This window comes from Ambystoma mexicanum, chromosome 12, assembly GCF_040938575.1.
Source record: "Ambystoma mexicanum isolate Mex_15411 chromosome 12, UKY_AmexF1_1, whole genome shotgun sequence".
In the NCBI taxonomy this organism is placed as follows: Eukaryota; Metazoa; Chordata; class Amphibia; order Caudata; family Ambystomatidae; genus Ambystoma; species Ambystoma mexicanum.
This window is the reverse complement of record NC_090936.1, coordinates 160,077,509-160,094,502: the sequence shown is the minus strand read 5'-3', so window position 1 is coordinate 160,094,502 and position 16,994 is coordinate 160,077,509. Positions and strand designations below refer to the sequence as shown.

The window sequence follows — 16,994 nt, the reverse complement described above, 5'->3', positions numbered from 1 at the left end:
GTGAATTACAGAAATATTGAAAGAGAGGTCGAAGTGGTCATGCATAGGTCTATGTAAATTCCTTGCAGTTCAAAAGACTTTGACAGAGAACGATCTTGGATAAAACATGGGGAAGGGAACCCGAATGAAGAACAAGACATGCTTCAACCCGGCAGAGGGAAGCCTGTGCAGAACTGTATGAAAATTTGTGATAAAGTGAAACCAGACAGGCTCAAGCCTGGCAGACGGAAGCCTGTGCAGAACTGTATGAAAATTTGTGATAAAGTGAAACCAGACAGGCTCAAGCCCGGCAGACGGAAGCCTGTGCAGGACTGTAAGAAATTGTGTGATAAAGTGAAACCAGACAGGCTCGAGCCCGGCAGAGGGAAGCCTGTGCAGAACTATTAGAAATTAAGAGCATATGACCTGAGTATTGATGACAAGGCGCGTGAAGCCTAAGGTAGTGATTGAGCTACTAGAAATTGGAAGCCTAAGATTGAACTCTACCAGTAAGCCAAAGTGTTCAAGACTGATAGAACTGTGCCATTCACCCATCCTTTGTTTAGTAAGAGGCTCTCTAAACCTTATGGGGTTGAACCTGGGGAAGGGAGTTGGTGATGAAGCCATTCTGACATTTCTTTTTTACACGCTATTTTCCTTTTTGTAGTCACTTAACACATTTGTTATCTAGAGAAGGAGGGCAAGGTTAGGTGTTCTTAGTATAGACCTTTTTATATGGACCAGACTGACTTGGACGTATTTGTTATTGTTTAATGGTTAAGATTACTGCCATTTTAGAGTTAGGGCCAGTTAGGAATTCTACCATCCCAAGCAAATTCATAAATGAAGGTTTTTGAAACTTGTATCCATTGTGTCTGTGTCTACTGCTCGATACCATGCCTTCCTCACACTGCCAAGAAGCAACAAGAGTGCAAATGGACTAATGTCACAAGTGCAGAAAGGAAACATATGGTGGCAAAGTAGTCCAATGAGAATCAATGAACATTATAAAGTGCCACAGGTTATCGGTTGTGTGACCTGTGATGGGTGGACTATGTGGTCCGACAAAAGCGCCTAGACAGAGTAACCCATAGTTGGAATGAGCCAAGGAAAACCAGGAGATTGAAGTTTTGTTTTGTTTCATCAGTCTGGAAGTGTCTAAAAGAGAAAGAAGAGCCAAGCAAATGGTAAGGAAGCCTAAAAGAATACCATCCATACTGGAAGCGAACAAAGTTGAATTAACAGTGAACTGTGTTGAACTTGGGGAAGGGAACCCCCAGGCTGTTTGGAACTTGTTGAACTTGAGGAAGGGAGCTCCAAGACCTTTTTATGGAACTGTTTTGAGGCAAAGGAAGAAAAAGCTAAAAATATACCAGGAGTTGGAAGAAGCTCAGAACATTTCTTTGAATGCTGTTTCTTTGTTTGCCGACATCCCTACACATGGTATAGATTTAGTTGTGAGGGCCAGCATAGGTTTTGGACATAGACAGACTTTTAAGTGGAACTTTGTGACACAAACTATCCTTAGTTTCTTTAGGTAGGGAATTCCAACCTTAGCATAGGGCAAGTTAGGTCTTAATCCATCCTGACATTTGAGAAATAAAAAGCTCGATTTTAGAAAAGTGAATCTGTTGTCAGTGTCTTAATTTATGATGCCTCCACACAAAGCAAACAGGAATGATATGGCAACTTAATTCAACAAATGTATATAACATATGACCTGTTTAACAAGGTGGTCGATGTTTTTGCCGTGGTCTGGGTGAACTTCCCTTCCCCAGATCTAAACAAATGTTTCTCCACAGTGCAATGGAAAAACTAAGCAATCCAGTATAACAGAAAGTTCCAAGATAGTTCTCAAGGTCTGGTACTTAAAGTCACAAAGTTCCGTTGCTTCAATAAAGTACCTTGAAAAAGTCATATGCTCTCAACCCTCCTGGAATAAGAACCCCTTCACAGATTTGGCAACAACAGTTTGTTTAGGATGGTTCAGAACGATTTTAACTGCAGAAAGAATTGCAACTTTTTTCAACCAGCTTTCATAAACCAGCTGTCACAATTCTTCTTCAAATGTCATAATTATACATGTTGTCTTCTATTGGTACCACTCTTCAGCACATGCACCTTCTACTAGCTGTTTTTTTCCCTTCTACAGGTTTCTTTGGGGCAATAACCTCTTGCCCTACGGGTATACTCCCCTGCCTACTTCTTCAACACCACAAAAGAAACGTGCTTCACTGGTAACTTTCAGGTGAGAATAAGAACAGTTCAATAGTCCTCTTTGGTATCACAATGTTAGCAGCTTTCAGGGAATAGAACACTCACATTGATCCATACTAGGACCTTTCCACAAACGATGCTCATCTACCTCTGGATAACTTCTTGCAGAAGGGCATCCTGTTTGCCACCTTTCTTTCCCCTCTGTATCAATACCGAAAGAATAGTTAGGATAACGTCCTCTCCTACTTCTGCCTTGACTGTAGCAATGTGAGTTTGTATCAATCACAATCATCAATGTCCCAGAACCTGAGTCACTACCTTGAAAACCCTGGGGCTTTTTAACATACCATTCTTGTATTTGGCAACTTCTGTTAGACTGATATTGCCTGTTCTTGAATGTCTCTTTGCTTGGGTATTGGTGGTATGCCTGGGATTCTAATAAGGCATCCCCACCGGATTGTAGGTGTTTGCTCATGCTAATGTATTCAGTTCTAGGGTTCTTTTGATTTAACATCAGCCACTTTGGTGAATTTTTAATAGTTCTGTATTCATAATGCTTATTAGCTTGCTTTTCTAAGTTTTCACCAGTTCGGTATTCATAATGCTTATTAGCCTGCTTTTGTATGTTTTCACCAGTTCAGTATTTGTAATGCTAATTAGCCTGCTTTTGTAAGTTTTCACCAGTTCAGTATTCATAATGCTTAGTAGCTTGCAGGACGCGCAGCCTGCACCTGAGTGCCCCAGAGTCACTTGTTCCTCTCAGACTCACTGGATAAGTAATTTCCAGGTGCTCTGCTTCACGTTAGCAGGACTGCTGAACCTGTTTCTTCTCCCGACTAGGCACACCCTCTCTCTTTGGTCGCTGCTGCTTCTGTCATGCTGGTTTGGAGCTGCTCTGATTCGCAAGAGTCTCTGGTGCAAACCTGACACCTGAGACCTCTCGACTGCTCGCACCATGACTGCTTCCTGCTGTGCAACCTCTGCACAATGTAGTTTTTGTCAGGGTAAGCATTTGTATTTGTATTTTGTTTATTTGTATAGTGTGCCAAGCCAACGGGCATCTGGGCGCATTGCTTAAGGTTCCATTTACATTTCTTGGGTTACAGTTACATATATTTTCACATTATTACATAGGCGATAGTAGACAAACGAAAACTATTTACATAGTTATTTGTAGTGGTAAATATGAGTAAAAGATATATACAAGGCTGAATATATAGTATCCAGAGTACGGTACATTGTTTACAAATAGGTTAGGCATGAGCGTACTATCTAATGGTCTTGCGTTGTGAGCCAGATTTTGGTAGCCAATGTAAACTACGTCTGGTGTCAGAGATGTGGTAATTTCTGGGGACATTCAACGCTGCTCTAATGGCATTATTTTGGATTATCAGTTAGCCGTGGTTACGAAAGGTCGACAAGCGGTGATGAGTTTGCATGTGTACGCTACTGAGGAAGTTATAGCATTAGTTTGTGTTTTTAGTGATAGAGTAGAGTCTAGGTATATGCCAAGGGTTTTAACATCATTGGACACCTTGATGGTATTACCATCGACGGTGAACGAGTTAAAGTCAGGATCTAACTTGTTAAGTCTGGGTTGTGAGACAAGGAAGAGTAGCTTTGTCTTATCGTTGTTAAAACAGAGCCCATGTTGAACATTCAGGCCTCGATGACGAGATAAATGTCATTGAGTGCTTTGGAGTCTACATTGTGGTCTCCAGTGATGGGCATGAGTATTTGGGTGTCATCTGCATAATTAGTGTAGGTGCCCAAATGGTCGAGGATATCGATGAGGGGCTACGTAAAAACATTGTACAGTGTTGGGGATACGCATGATCCCTGGGGGACTCTAAACAAGACTGGTGCCGGTTTGGCGGAAGCCGAGGGAGAGAAAACCCTAATTGATCTGTTCTCGAGGAATGTTTTAATCAAGTGGTAGCTTTATCTGAGAAATGGGCTGTGAAAATAAGATGGTTGCATAGTATTTGGTGATTGACCAAATCAAATTCAGCCGTCAAGTAAAAGGAGGAGGGCCAGCTTGCCATTATCTTTTAAGTCTTTAATTTGGGTTTTCAGATCGATCAAGGCCGTCTCAGTTCCATGCCTGGGTCTGAAACCTCATTATCTAAGGCCAAGAAGATTATTAGATACTAGCTGATCCTGGATCTGCAGATAAGCTGCTCTGTCCAGGATTTTCAGCAGAAAGCGGACAGTGGTGATGGGCCTGTAGTTGGTGGGGGTACCCAGGTCTAGTGATGGTTTCTTGAGTAATGGGAGAACCCAGGCATCTTTGAGGTTATTGGGTACGATGCCATTGTCAATGATGCATTTATTAGGGTAGTGATAAATGGTGCTAGTACTCTCGTTGCCTCCTTAATGAGGGGGGCTGGGCAGGTGTCTCCCTGACAATTGGATGGTTTGAGTTTGAGGAATATGTTTCCTACGTCTTTAGTGGTGAGTGGTGATAAATTGAATAGCTTGTGGGCATGCTGAGGGGGGATAGGTGAGCTGACTGATGGATTTTGTTGTGATCCAAATGATAGGATGCTTTTTTTTTAGAATCTATTTTATTTTGGAGCATAGAGATTTTATCTAGAAATGCTTTTTGAATGTTAGAGCACCATGTGATATCTTTAACACAAGTGTCAGGGGGAGCTACTGGTCATTCCAATTCTTTGAGTATCTTAAAGAGTTCTTTCGTACTCGATTTGGCTTGGATAATCCGGTTGTTTTAGGTGTCTTTTTTGGCTTGGAAGATTGCCTCTTTGTAGTTGAGGGAGGCTAGTGAGAAGTTGATCTTGTTAGATGCAGTAGGTAGGCTCTTCCAGGGGGCCTCAGCATTTCTTTTATCTTTACGCAGTGCTCTAAGAGTCTGGGTAAACCAGGAGTTGAAGTGTGCTTGAGGTTTGGATTTCCGTAATTTAAACAGAGCAATGGTGTTGATGGCCTTAAGGATAGTTTGGTTGTAGATATCAACTAATGCCGCTGGATCAGTGAGTGACTCAGCGGCAATGTTAAGGATAGGTAGTATCAGTGGAAGCAGCTTCTCGTAGGTTATGTCCTTCTTATTTCTGGTGCAGATGGGTGGTGCAATGTTCTGCTTGGGATACTGGTTGTTAGATTTGATGTTGAATGTAATCAGATGCTGATCTGACCAAGCACAGGGAGTATTGGATAGGATATTTATAGTGCAGTTGAGGTCTGTGAGCCAATCAAGGGTTCTGCCTTTGATATGGGTGGGTTCATGGATGCAGTGGGTGAAACCTAGTTCTGTTATAGCATTGGCGATGTCTAGTGCTTTGGGGGTACTTAGCATCTTGGAAGCTGAGAGTAAGGTCTCCTAATAGCATAATTTGATAGCTAGGCTTGGTGTTGGTCGAGAGGAGGGTGGCAATGTCTTCTTCGAAAGTAGACACTGGCCATGGTGGCCTGTATATCAGATGCATGGTGAGTGTTTGGGTAGTTGAAATAGGTAGCTTGACGGATAATAGCTCAGCAGACAGCAACTGCTAACTTGGTATGAGTCTAAGGCCTAGTGCGGTTTTTGAGGTGAAGTCGACACCTCAGCCTTTAGATTGGTTGGAGTTTCTATTGCACTGGTAATGTAATAGTCAATAGGGATGACGAATGAGAGAAATGGTCCTGATGCAGTAAGTAGCCAGGTCTCAGTAATTGCTAAGAAATTGAGGTCTTGGGTGGTGATGTAGTCTGTAATGTCTAAGGCGTGTGCTGGGAGTGACCTTGCGTTGATTAGTGCGCCCTTGATGGTGGCTTTTTTGGGGGTGGCTTTGTTGGAATTGTGTTTGATCTCAACCATGGTGGAGATTTCCTTAGGCAAAGTGCATGTGATGGTTCTGATCTTAGGGATGTCAACTGTTTTACTTGATGTTTTGTAGGTTTTAGTAGTGGTGATGGGATTACGTACTGAAGGGACGGGCGGGAATCTAGTGCCTAGTCTGGAATTCCTGTGTTTCAGAGCGCATGGTGGATTCGGTGTGGGTTTGGTGGCGAATTGTACGAGCCATAAGGCAGGTGCATTCAAGTAGGGGTTGTGCAGTGTTGTGATGGGGGTGGGGGTGATTTGTGTAATGCATTGTAGGCAAGAGGGCAGGAAGGCTGATGGTGCAATACTGTCCATTGGAGGGAGCCTGTTACTCATGGTTAAGGATGTGCATGTAATTTTGTGTGTGTTGGTAAATATCAAATTAGGCTGGATGGGAGAGAATATAGTGTGTTTCTTCTCTACGCATCCCGCTGCACGACCTCTGCAGTTTGGAGTTTTAGAGGTACAGACCCTCTCAGGACCCGATCAGGTTGCGGCGTCTTCTTGCTCCTCTACTTCTTCCGTCCACCGCATGCACAGCCCTCACTGTCTGCTACAATACTGATTCCTCAGCTTTCCCATTACCTGAACCTGACTCTCAGTCGCTCTCAGGTGTAGGTCATTTTTAATAATTGGCTGACCACTCCGGCATCTTTTTTCCTCCTCTGCATCCCTCTTCCTCGTCTCAGTACTGAGGGAATTATGAGACTTGAAGTCCCGAAGGATAACGTTTGTTTTCTTAACCTCTTCCTTATTACAAAGATGATTTCTACTTTCTAAGACATTTAACAAAGGAATGTCACAAGACTCAGTCATAATGCAGGTTTGAGAACAGGAATATGGATCTTTGGTTTTAAGACTTCCATAAATATATAACTTCCTCTTATCATGCTTTTGGGAACTGGGGGACTTTGTAACCGCAGGCATTTCATGAGTTATAACAGAATGGTCATTACGTTTGTGGCTGAATTTGTTTACATTCAAATGATCCACTTGTGGAACTATGGAATCATGATGGCAACAAGCCATTACATATTATGGTACCAAATTGTCTGTCGACCAAATATTTTCGACCATTTGACTGGTAACCTTATGGTATATGTAGGATGTTTTCTTTACAAGAGGTTAAATACTGTGTCTCATTCCACAAGTATCCCTCACTCCCCTGACTCTTTTCTCCTCCCAGGTGATCCTCCTGCAGTACACCACCCTCAAGGTTAGGATCAGGAAGCTTCAGCCTTTCCCTGGCCACCCAGGAATACACTTTAGGCGGGGTTTCAGTGAGGGATCCATAGGATTCATCACACCAGCCAGTTCGAACAAAAATGTGTGTATGCTTATTTTCATGTACGTGTGCACATATGAAATTGCTACATGTGTACAAATCTAAAATGTATCACACTTGACAGAAAATAACACTAAAAGTAACCTTTAACAAACCTCTATTAACTATTCTAAATACACACAAAACTGCAACATTGTCTCTTTTCTGTTGGGATAAAAATCGATCTACCCCAACAAGCTTATCTTTGATGTCTCTGTGTCATCCAATCATCTGTGGGAAAGAAAACCAGCTACCCTTGTGGACTCTTCTAGGCACTATGGACAGGCTACCCTCAAGTCTACTAAGCGTCCTGGAACATCTTCTAGGCACGAGAGCTAGGCAATCATAGGATCTTGGATAGGATTCTCTAAACGCAATAGACTGGTTAATTTTATAGTCTTACGAAATATCTTCCAAATTCCATAAACGATACCAACACAGATCTACTAAATGTGATATCAAGGATACCTGCATATAACCACTTTGAATTACAACGGCTATCTTAAAGATCTATAAGGCAATGGAGTATTACCAACATATATCTTTGAGCGTAAAGTGAAGCACAAGATGTCCACTGCCAGGTTCATCTAATGCCACACATTGCCCACCCTCGCATCCATCCAGCGAATACAGTTCATCTGAGTGCAGTTGCCAGGATTCAAAGTTCTTCAAGTGCAATAGGTGTGCTAAATGTATAGAATGTCTTCTAGATGCAGTGCATGTGCTGACCTTTACAATTTTTTAAAAGTAGTACAATTGTTGGCTTTCACTGTTCTTCGTGTGTAATGTGTGTGTCAACATACCCAATTCCTTCTAAGTGCAGTACATGTGCCAGCCCACACAATTACATCTAGGTGAAACCCAATCAAGTGCTAGTCATACCCTAATTCTTCTAAGTGCAATGCATGTGCCAAACCCCATAACTGCCTTCCAGTACAAAACTAGTGCTCACCTTTGCAGCTTTCCTGATGACAACACACACAGATTCAATGTACACTTTATCATCAGATTGAAGGAAAATACATTTTAGGTTGGTGATTTTTCCCAGCACATAGGCTGAGACAGTGATGGAGCCCTGAATATATAGAACAGCAATAGTTCACCTTTTTTTGCCAATAGGTCAACCTGATACTTAAAGCGTGGAGGCGAGAATCCACTAACTCAGGAAATGGTAGACCATTCCCATCCATAAGGTACACATGATGATCATCATAGAATGCATAGTCAAAATAATGAACCATAGTTGTTTACTACAGAGGTAAAGATTGCACCAGCCCTTCACATTAGTATAGTTGCCTGAAGAAAGCACCATATCAAAAGGAGAGCTGAAACATGTAGGGGGCACAGGAGAATTGCATCTGAATGAAAAGGAAACAATAAGACTGATTTACGCCTTTGTAGATACTGGAACCATGAAATGTCTCTTAATCTATATAGTGACAAGCAAAGAGTTTAGTCTCTTTCCTTTAGATAAGCAAGCCAGGTATAGGTCTGGGGATAACTCTTTGGAAGCCTTATGTTGCTCCAACCAGACAATTCTTCTCCCTTAATTGAGATTTACATGAGACCTAGGTGCTCCCTGCACCACAGTCTACTTAAGCTTGAGTATTGCTCCATCAACACCCCTGTTCCTCTGTTTAGGCCCACTGTATGGCGGCTGCAGCTGCTTTGCCCTGATTACCCCTTCTTGGATTGATGGTGGCTCCCTGGGGCCGGCCTGCCTGCCAATTCATGTTGTGATTATCTGGGGCTACTTAGAGATCCTCCTCCAGGTTGTGTTTGTGTGATTCCTCCTAGTCGGATAGGTGTTGAAAGACATCTGGGCTATAGCTCTCACCTTGGATCTACCCTCCTTTCTTCCCTTGGCCCAAAAAATAGCCTTCCAACCAGGAGAAAACATTTCAAGTTGCAGGCTACTAGCCAGCCATACCAAGTCACTTGTCACCTCAATTCTATACATACACACAACACACCATTTCTTACTCGCCAAGAGTTAATTAGTTAATGGCTAGTGGCGAGTGCAGTCCTGGCCACCCCATTCTAGGAAGAATGAAGGCAATAGTAGCCTGACTAGGGCAAATAATTTCAAGCAGCCTGCTCACAGATGTGGTAAGTAAGAAAGGAACCAGCATCTGTGCACGCTAGAAAGGGACAGTGAGGATCCAAGAGTCAGCTACAGTAGCCTCCTCTACCATTTACTGTTTTCAAACATTAATAAAGGCTGCACATCCGTAATTCCAATACTGCATGCACACTCTGTCGTTTCTGCAAACTATCAATGCATGACTGCCATGCGGGTGGGTGGTAAGAGGCTAGGTCAAGTGTAGAAAACAATGCAATTTAAGATGTTATTTCATTTGGCAATTATGGCATGCAGTAGTACTACATGTATGCAGCTCTGAAAACATGGAGGTGTTAAAAGCAAAGTACTCCAGTTGCCTGTAGCCCAGCAGAATGTTGTGATGTGCTTTCTTATGAAAAGATGGGGGCAACATCCAAAGCCCTCAAGTCTCCTGTGTCCATGCGCAAGAAGTTCATCCAGACCTGTTTTTTCCCTCTGAATTCTGGGACCTATAGTTTTTCTTTTCTTTTTGAAATTTAGGAAAAGTACAAGTCCAGAATTTCATGCAAAAGCAGGACTGGGTGGTCTTCCCACATATGGCCATGGAAACCTAAGAGCTCTGAACATTGAAACTTCAGATCTGGGTGCCAGGAGCTAACAGTTTTAGCAGAGGAGGTGATCTGACAGGAGGTAATGCTATTGTGCTGGCTCAGAGCAAAAACAGCACCAAAAAAGAACAAAGGTATTGTTACAGTCTCCCACTGTCTGCTCTGTCTTTAGATATGATAGTAAATCCATAACACCACAAAATACATCCCATCTGTTTAATTATTTCCCTTGTACTGAAGACAGATGGCCCGATTCTTAAGTGGGTGTTAATTACCGAAAATCTCGTAAAAAGTGGTAACAACATTTTCTGTAATTAACACCTATTCTGAAGATGGCCCATTCTTCCGAAGTCAGACTGAATGCGCCACTTTTGGAATATGGGTGCCGGTTGCTAGGAAGGGCTGAAAACCGACCTAGCAACCGCCACTTTCGTGATATGTCCTTTTGCATGGGTATTCTTCTGGCACTCCTCCAATTAAGTAAGTGCGTGAAATTGGAGTCGATGTACGGTACCAAATTGGTGTCGTACAGGAGGAGTGCCACAAGAAGAAACTGCTCATGGTGACGGGTTAGTACTTTTACGTACTGTTCTTTTTTTGTTTTTCTGTTTTTTACAGCGAACTAGAATGGTGGGATGGTGGTAGGTAGCCCCAGGGTATGCGCGGAGTGTGGACACCACAGGGGATCTTGCCACTCATTGATGCAATAAATTAGTGATGACAGTTATAAGTTGTGTGAGGCAGCTTTATCTTCTTAGGACAATAAAGCCATCAAAAGCAGGCAATGTTTCTCATTTGTTGATGTGCAATTGTTATGCTATCGGCAACAGTTTCGTTAACAAACAGAGCCCTCGTTATTTAACGAAAGTGCTGCTGAGATTCTGCAATCCACCTGTTTTCGCTAGAAACAGGTGGATTACAGCAAAAACACTGGCGTGCTTTACGAAGACGCCCAGGCCCACTTCAGAATATGCCTGGACCTCAAGATATGGCACAGTGAGACGTGCTAATGAACACGCTCACTGCACCATCATAAGAATCGGGCCCAGAATGTCCAATTTATTTCCCTGGGCCCACTTCTATTCTCTTGTTTCTCTTCTTCCAAAAACGGCTTAGAAAATAGTTTCGGCACATGTGCTTAATATGGCTGCTTCCACTCTGTGCGAGCCCCACTGAGCATAGCCGGCTCATGCTCCGAGCCTCCCAGCAAGCTCTTGGCATGCAGCTCATTAATCAATCGCTGCTGCCTGCGGCCAGAACTCGGAAACTCTGTCTGAAAACTGGATGTACTCTTCAGAAGGACTCTATCACGTTATTTCGAACAGATAATCTCACTTAAACTCTACTTCACAAAGTACACGTTATCATTCTGCCCAGATCCTTATCCAAAGCTTTGCTGCCATTCTTTCACCAATTAAATTAACCATGACTGTATAAATATAAGAACGTTGATACACAAAAGGGACACCTATCTGGACTGGAGAGCAGCAAGAGCAGGGAGGAAAATGCCGTATTGGTTTAGTGCTTTACATGTTTGGAATGTTTCATTTGCTTTTATGTGTTAACATTCTTTCACTTTCTCTTCCTGGTGGAGAGCAGTCATTAAAGAGGGTAATGCATAATATGAGCATGAAATACATGACAGAGTATATGTGGTCTCTACCCACTCCAGGAGCATGGGTGAGCTAAAAAATAACATTTGCTTATAATCAGCCCAGAGAGCCTGCCTTACGTGTTTTGCACCCACAATTCTGGAATTTGCTGTTATGGAGTCGGTATTGACTGTCGATTCTAGTATGTCTGGATGAGAACTTAAGATGGATCGGGGGTAGTGGGTGCGGGGCTACAATCAGATATCCTAGGAGCCACTTGCCCTTGTGGAGGCGGGCCTGCATGATTTCGGGCATGTGGGACACCCTGGTGCTAAGCCTTTCCCGTGATAGGTGTACTTCCACTGTGCATAGTCCCTTCTTAGGTCTTATTTATTTGTTTCTAACGTGCCATAGCCGTCAGGCATCAGGGCGCAAATTGACTCGGGGACAATTCAGGCAGACAAGACAAAACATTTCGGGTGGCTCAGGATCAGCTTCCTCTTCGAATAGTAGCATCTTCAGCCTTTTCCTGAAACTCAGTAACCTTTTTTCCTGCGCAACTCCGCAGACAGAGTGTTCCAAGCCTGGGCTACCAGCACAGGGAAGGATCGGCCATTGCCTATTGTTCCTTTCACTCTGGGGACCACTAGGCGTTGAGTGGCGCTGGAGCGAAGGGGTCTACTCGGTTCAAGTTCAAAGTTCTGTTTTAGGTATAGATGTGCTTCTCCATAGAGGCACTTATGGGTCAGTGTGACCATCTTGAATTGAACTTACGCTGCGACGGGCAAGAAGGAAGGAAGACTCCTAGGAGGCTTGGCTAATACTTTAATAATCACATTCTCTCACCACGACTTTGTTTATTGTGATATTGCTTTAACACGAGGGGTACACTCGCATTTATCGTGGAACTTGAACCTGTCAAATCTTAGGGATCCAACGGTGGCTAGGAAGAATGGAAATGGCAGTGCTAGGTTCCTTCTATTCAGTACGCTGTCTGATATGGATCAGTGTCTTAGGTGGGATGCCCTTAAAGCCTATGTGGGAGGTGTGCATTATAGGAATGAGATGGCTAGATTGGAAAGGGACATTAAGTCACTAGAGGCGGAAATTTAGTCTACAGCATCAAGAAAGGGGTTTGACATTTTCAAGCAGACCGAAACCAAATAAATTCCTTGCAGAAAAACAGAGCATAATTTGCTCTTCTGAAAGCGAAGCAGATCCTTTATGAGCATGGCAACAAAACCGACGGCCTTTTATCAATCAAGATAAGGGCGAAGGGAACATGTTCAAATAAAGTTTATATCAGAGATCATTCTAATACAATTGTGTATTGGGAGACCAAGAAAGCAAATCTGTTCTGGGATTTCTACATAAAGAGAAGATGAAGGTGAGGCTTGCCAACATTTCTTATAGAATCCCCTCTTCACTACTCTAGCTCAACAAAGCAGGGATGTATTGGTTTTGCCCAATTTCAAAGGAGGTTCTGAAGCCGCAGTACTGGAAGGCTTCCTTTTTTTTTCTGAAAACAATTCTAGGGGGCTGTCTTGAGTGTTGCTTAATTATATTATGAAGGCAGATAAGGTCTCAAAAACAATAAGTGAGAATTGGGATTGGAAAGTATATGCCTCCTGTTGGCCAAACTCCCTTTTAAAGGCCAAATTGTATGTGAAAACCCTTGTTTCTAAATTGCAGTCTCTTCTGACATTGCGATCTGAAGGTCCAGTCAGGTTTTTTGTCAAATAGACTGGCAAAAGACAACATTCACTGCACGATCAACTTGGTTGATGTTGCACAGAGTACGAAGACTATGACAGCACTGTCATCATTCGCCATGGAGAAAGCTCTTGATCATGTCGAGTGACCAATGGCAGAAATTTAAGTGGCTGAGTACTTCATCAAGGCCGCCATGGCCATATATGGCGGTATGTTTGCATCCACAAAAGTCAATGGTTTTCTATCGGCCTCCTTCCCACTTATTAGAGGTACCAGACAAGGCTTACCACAGGCTCCCTTTCAATTTGCATTAGCGGTTGAGCAAATGGCCTGCCGGATAATGTGGCCTGGTGCACAAATTGCCTCTGTTTTCTGACGATGTTCTGGTAATTTGAATGTACCTCATACATTTGATTCCATATCTTTTTGGGGTTTGACATGATTTTTACACAACCAATGGGTTACAAATTAGTCATTGTTCATGGGGGATGTGGTCCTGTAGACTGCTCTCAGGTAGTGATTGCTGGGAGTTGCATGGGGGATTGGTTACAACGATCCACATGTTTTGGGATTGCAAAAAGATGAGATCCCTCTGAGATGAAGTCCTTCAGAGAGTTGGTCTGATTCAGGGCTTATCATTTCCTAGATCTCCAGCTGTCTGTGCTTTTGGTCTGCAGCCCTGCACCACCTGCAGATTCCTGTGGTTAAAGTAAAATGGTCATGTAAAGCACTCATAATGTCCAAGAAACAAATATTGAAGCATTGGAATTGTACTAGGATACCCATGTGTGAAGACTGGCTACAGGACATGGCTCTTCTTTCAGCAAGGGAAATAATATCTTACTAAAGGAAAGAGAAGACTGATGATTATGAGGTCATGTGGGGTATCTTTAATGACCTCTATGTGTGACTTATTCGGTTTGGAGAGTTATTTGATCTCTTTCTTTCTCTCCTTTTTCTCCCCCTGCTTCCTTTTCCTCATGTTTCCTGCCCTCTCCCTGTCCCTCTGATACATTTCTCAGGAGCGTGTTCGATTGAACTGTTATTGGATCAGCTGCGGGGTGGGTGGGTTGTTAATGTTTTGAGAAATGTCCTACTGACCCTGGGCTGAACGTTATGCTTTTGTGAATGGTTCCTTCCATGTTCTGTTTTTTTTTTGTACAAAAAAACCAATAAAATGTGTATTTAAAAAATATTTTAAAAAGTCAAGATGTAACTGTGGCCCTAAATCTTACTTTACCACAAGGGACTGTGGCTACCCTACACAATAACGGCCTGTACAATGCGACTTTTCATGTAGTGTTGCAGTGCATGCAAAAGGATCTTAGCTCTTGGAGGGCACTAGTGGCTTTGTGGTTGAGCCGAATAGTTTTGATGAAGATAACTATCCTTTGTTTATTTTATTTGTTCCAGGCACTAGCTGTGCAGGTCCCTGACAGGCTCCTTGAAGCTGTTCAACATGACATCATGGAGTTTATTTGGCAGGAGAAACCTCCCAAGTAGGCTAAAATGGCAATTTAACACTCAACGGCAGAAGTGGGTATGGCATGTCCCAATGTTACTAAATATTTTCAGGCCTCCTGATTACAAGCACTGCGTGACTGGTTAAAACCTGGATCTGCAAAACCGTGGAGAGTCTTAGAGGAGGAAATAGCGAGGCATGACCTAAGGTACATGTTATGGATTCCAAAGAGAGTCAGGCCTATAGCTATTTACGAACCTCCCTCCCTTAAGTTCACCATGGCTGTCTGGGTAAAGTGGGGATCACTATGGATTTGACATTCTTTCCCGTACCGTGCACTCCAATACATGGCAATTTCAGGTGCTCCCCAGCATTTAGGGGTTCAGCATTTGACAGGTGTTAAGTATGTGCCCATTGGAGCAACTGAATCGTTCTTACACTGCAATCACCAAGTTAGAGTGTCGGAGAGAGCTAGAATGCAGCACTTACAAGTAAGACACTGGGTTTCCAAGAAACTAGTGCGAGAAGGCGCCACCTGTAAACTCTTCACTTTGAATCTTTGTGTTTTTTCTAATCAATGCACTTGAGGCTTCATACACAAAACACCTCAGCTGCTTTTGCCTGTCCTGCAGAGAACCCCATGCTTCTTGTCCTCATGACACAGACCTGCTGAGGACCCTAGATGACAAAAATGTGGGCTGCATATGGCAAAGGCCACTTATTCATCAAAATGTTCTCTACATAAGGAATAGGCCTTATAAGATGGTCTGCAAATGGTCCCAGCAACAATCAGACATTTCACCAAAGAAATATTTGGTCTCTGCTGGAGGGTATGAGTTGGGGCAGTCACGTTTTGGCATATCTGGTGGTATTGTCCCAAACTGGAGCTGTTTTGGCTGTGTTTGCTGGGTCCTTTGGGGTCTTGATTGGTTCTGCTTCCTTGACCTCCATTATTGAGTTCTGCTAGGGTTTCTCCTCCGATCTCTATGAATATATAGGACTGTGATTTGACTCTTGTTGGACTTACACCTCCACTTAAGTTCTCCATTCACAGTGTTTAGTTTTTTTATTCAAATACAGTGAAGGGGGTGGTGGGATGGGTGTGGAGTTTGTGCAGGCATGGGATGATATTCGTTTTGGTTTTCCTACCATGATATGTAAGATGCTCTTCTTGTTGACAATTTTCAATAAAAACATATTGATAAAAAAGTTAGATTAGCCTGGAAGGGTGGGAGGAGGAGCATGATGGCATGGTTATGGCCATCTGAATAGCAGTGTGCCACCTTTCATTCTGGCACCATTGGAGGAGAAGACAGCCATGCTCCTTAACATGGGTGTACTGGAGGGATTATGCAGCCTTGGCATGGGGTATGCCCACTCACTTCTGCAGGTGACCACATGTACATCACATGAACTGAGGGAATATATAGCAAACATTTATTGCCTTTGATGTGCACAGAACCACATACCATGTCGAGAGCACCGTACCTGCCATGGCCACCCCTACTCAATGATGTCACACGATTGGCAGGGTAAAAGCCTACACTGAGACATTGGCCCTCATTACGACCCTGGCGGAAATCGAAAAACGATGGCGGAAATGTAATACCGCCATCGAATACCGCTCGTTGCGATCATGACCCGTCACCGTAAAGTACGATGCCATTAGCGACACCGTAGTGAACGCCAACGCTAACTGCACCAAGTACGCGCACGCGCGCCTTGCGAAACCGTAATTTCCGCCATGGCGCAACGGTACGCGAATTCTGACCCTAGCGGACATGTACTCAACGCCATCAAGCATGGCGGAAAGTACCATTCTGCCATGGCGAGAATTACGGCATCGCGAACCAACCGTAAATGGCCCTACTGAGTGCCTGTACTCCACTCCCTGCCCACATTGCACAACTCCCCGTAGGCGCAATGTAGTCGCACTATGCAACCAGTGAAATGTACAAGTCACCCATGCATGCCAACGATCAAATGCATGCAGGGGCTCCAAGTGGCCTGTGAGTGGCCATCCATATTTGGCATGTCACCATTGCCGTACTGATGCAGCACAGGCATGTGAAGGTACAAGTACACCAAAATGAACTGAAATATTCCATGAGACAAAACAACAATAGTCCCCCATCGCTTGCCACCAGTTAAAATCAACATCCAAAGCAGTATCCTGAGGGAGACTGCACCAGCCCTGTACTCTTGCCAGTAGAC

The 16,994-nt window shown here is 43.4% G+C and overlaps 1 long non-coding RNA gene across 1 annotated transcript in view; it reads left to right on the top strand.

Moving 5' to 3' along the window:
• LOC138513404 (uncharacterized) overlaps positions 1–16,994 on the top strand; it is a 236,605-nt gene that overhangs the window by 57,680 nt on the left and 161,931 nt on the right. Inside the window, exons 2-3 of the long non-coding RNA XR_011281754.1 lie at positions 2,132–2,227; positions 3,037–3,200. This is a non-coding gene — a long non-coding RNA (uncharacterized lncRNA). The remainder of the gene's footprint in view (positions 1–2,131; positions 2,228–3,036; positions 3,201–16,994) is intronic.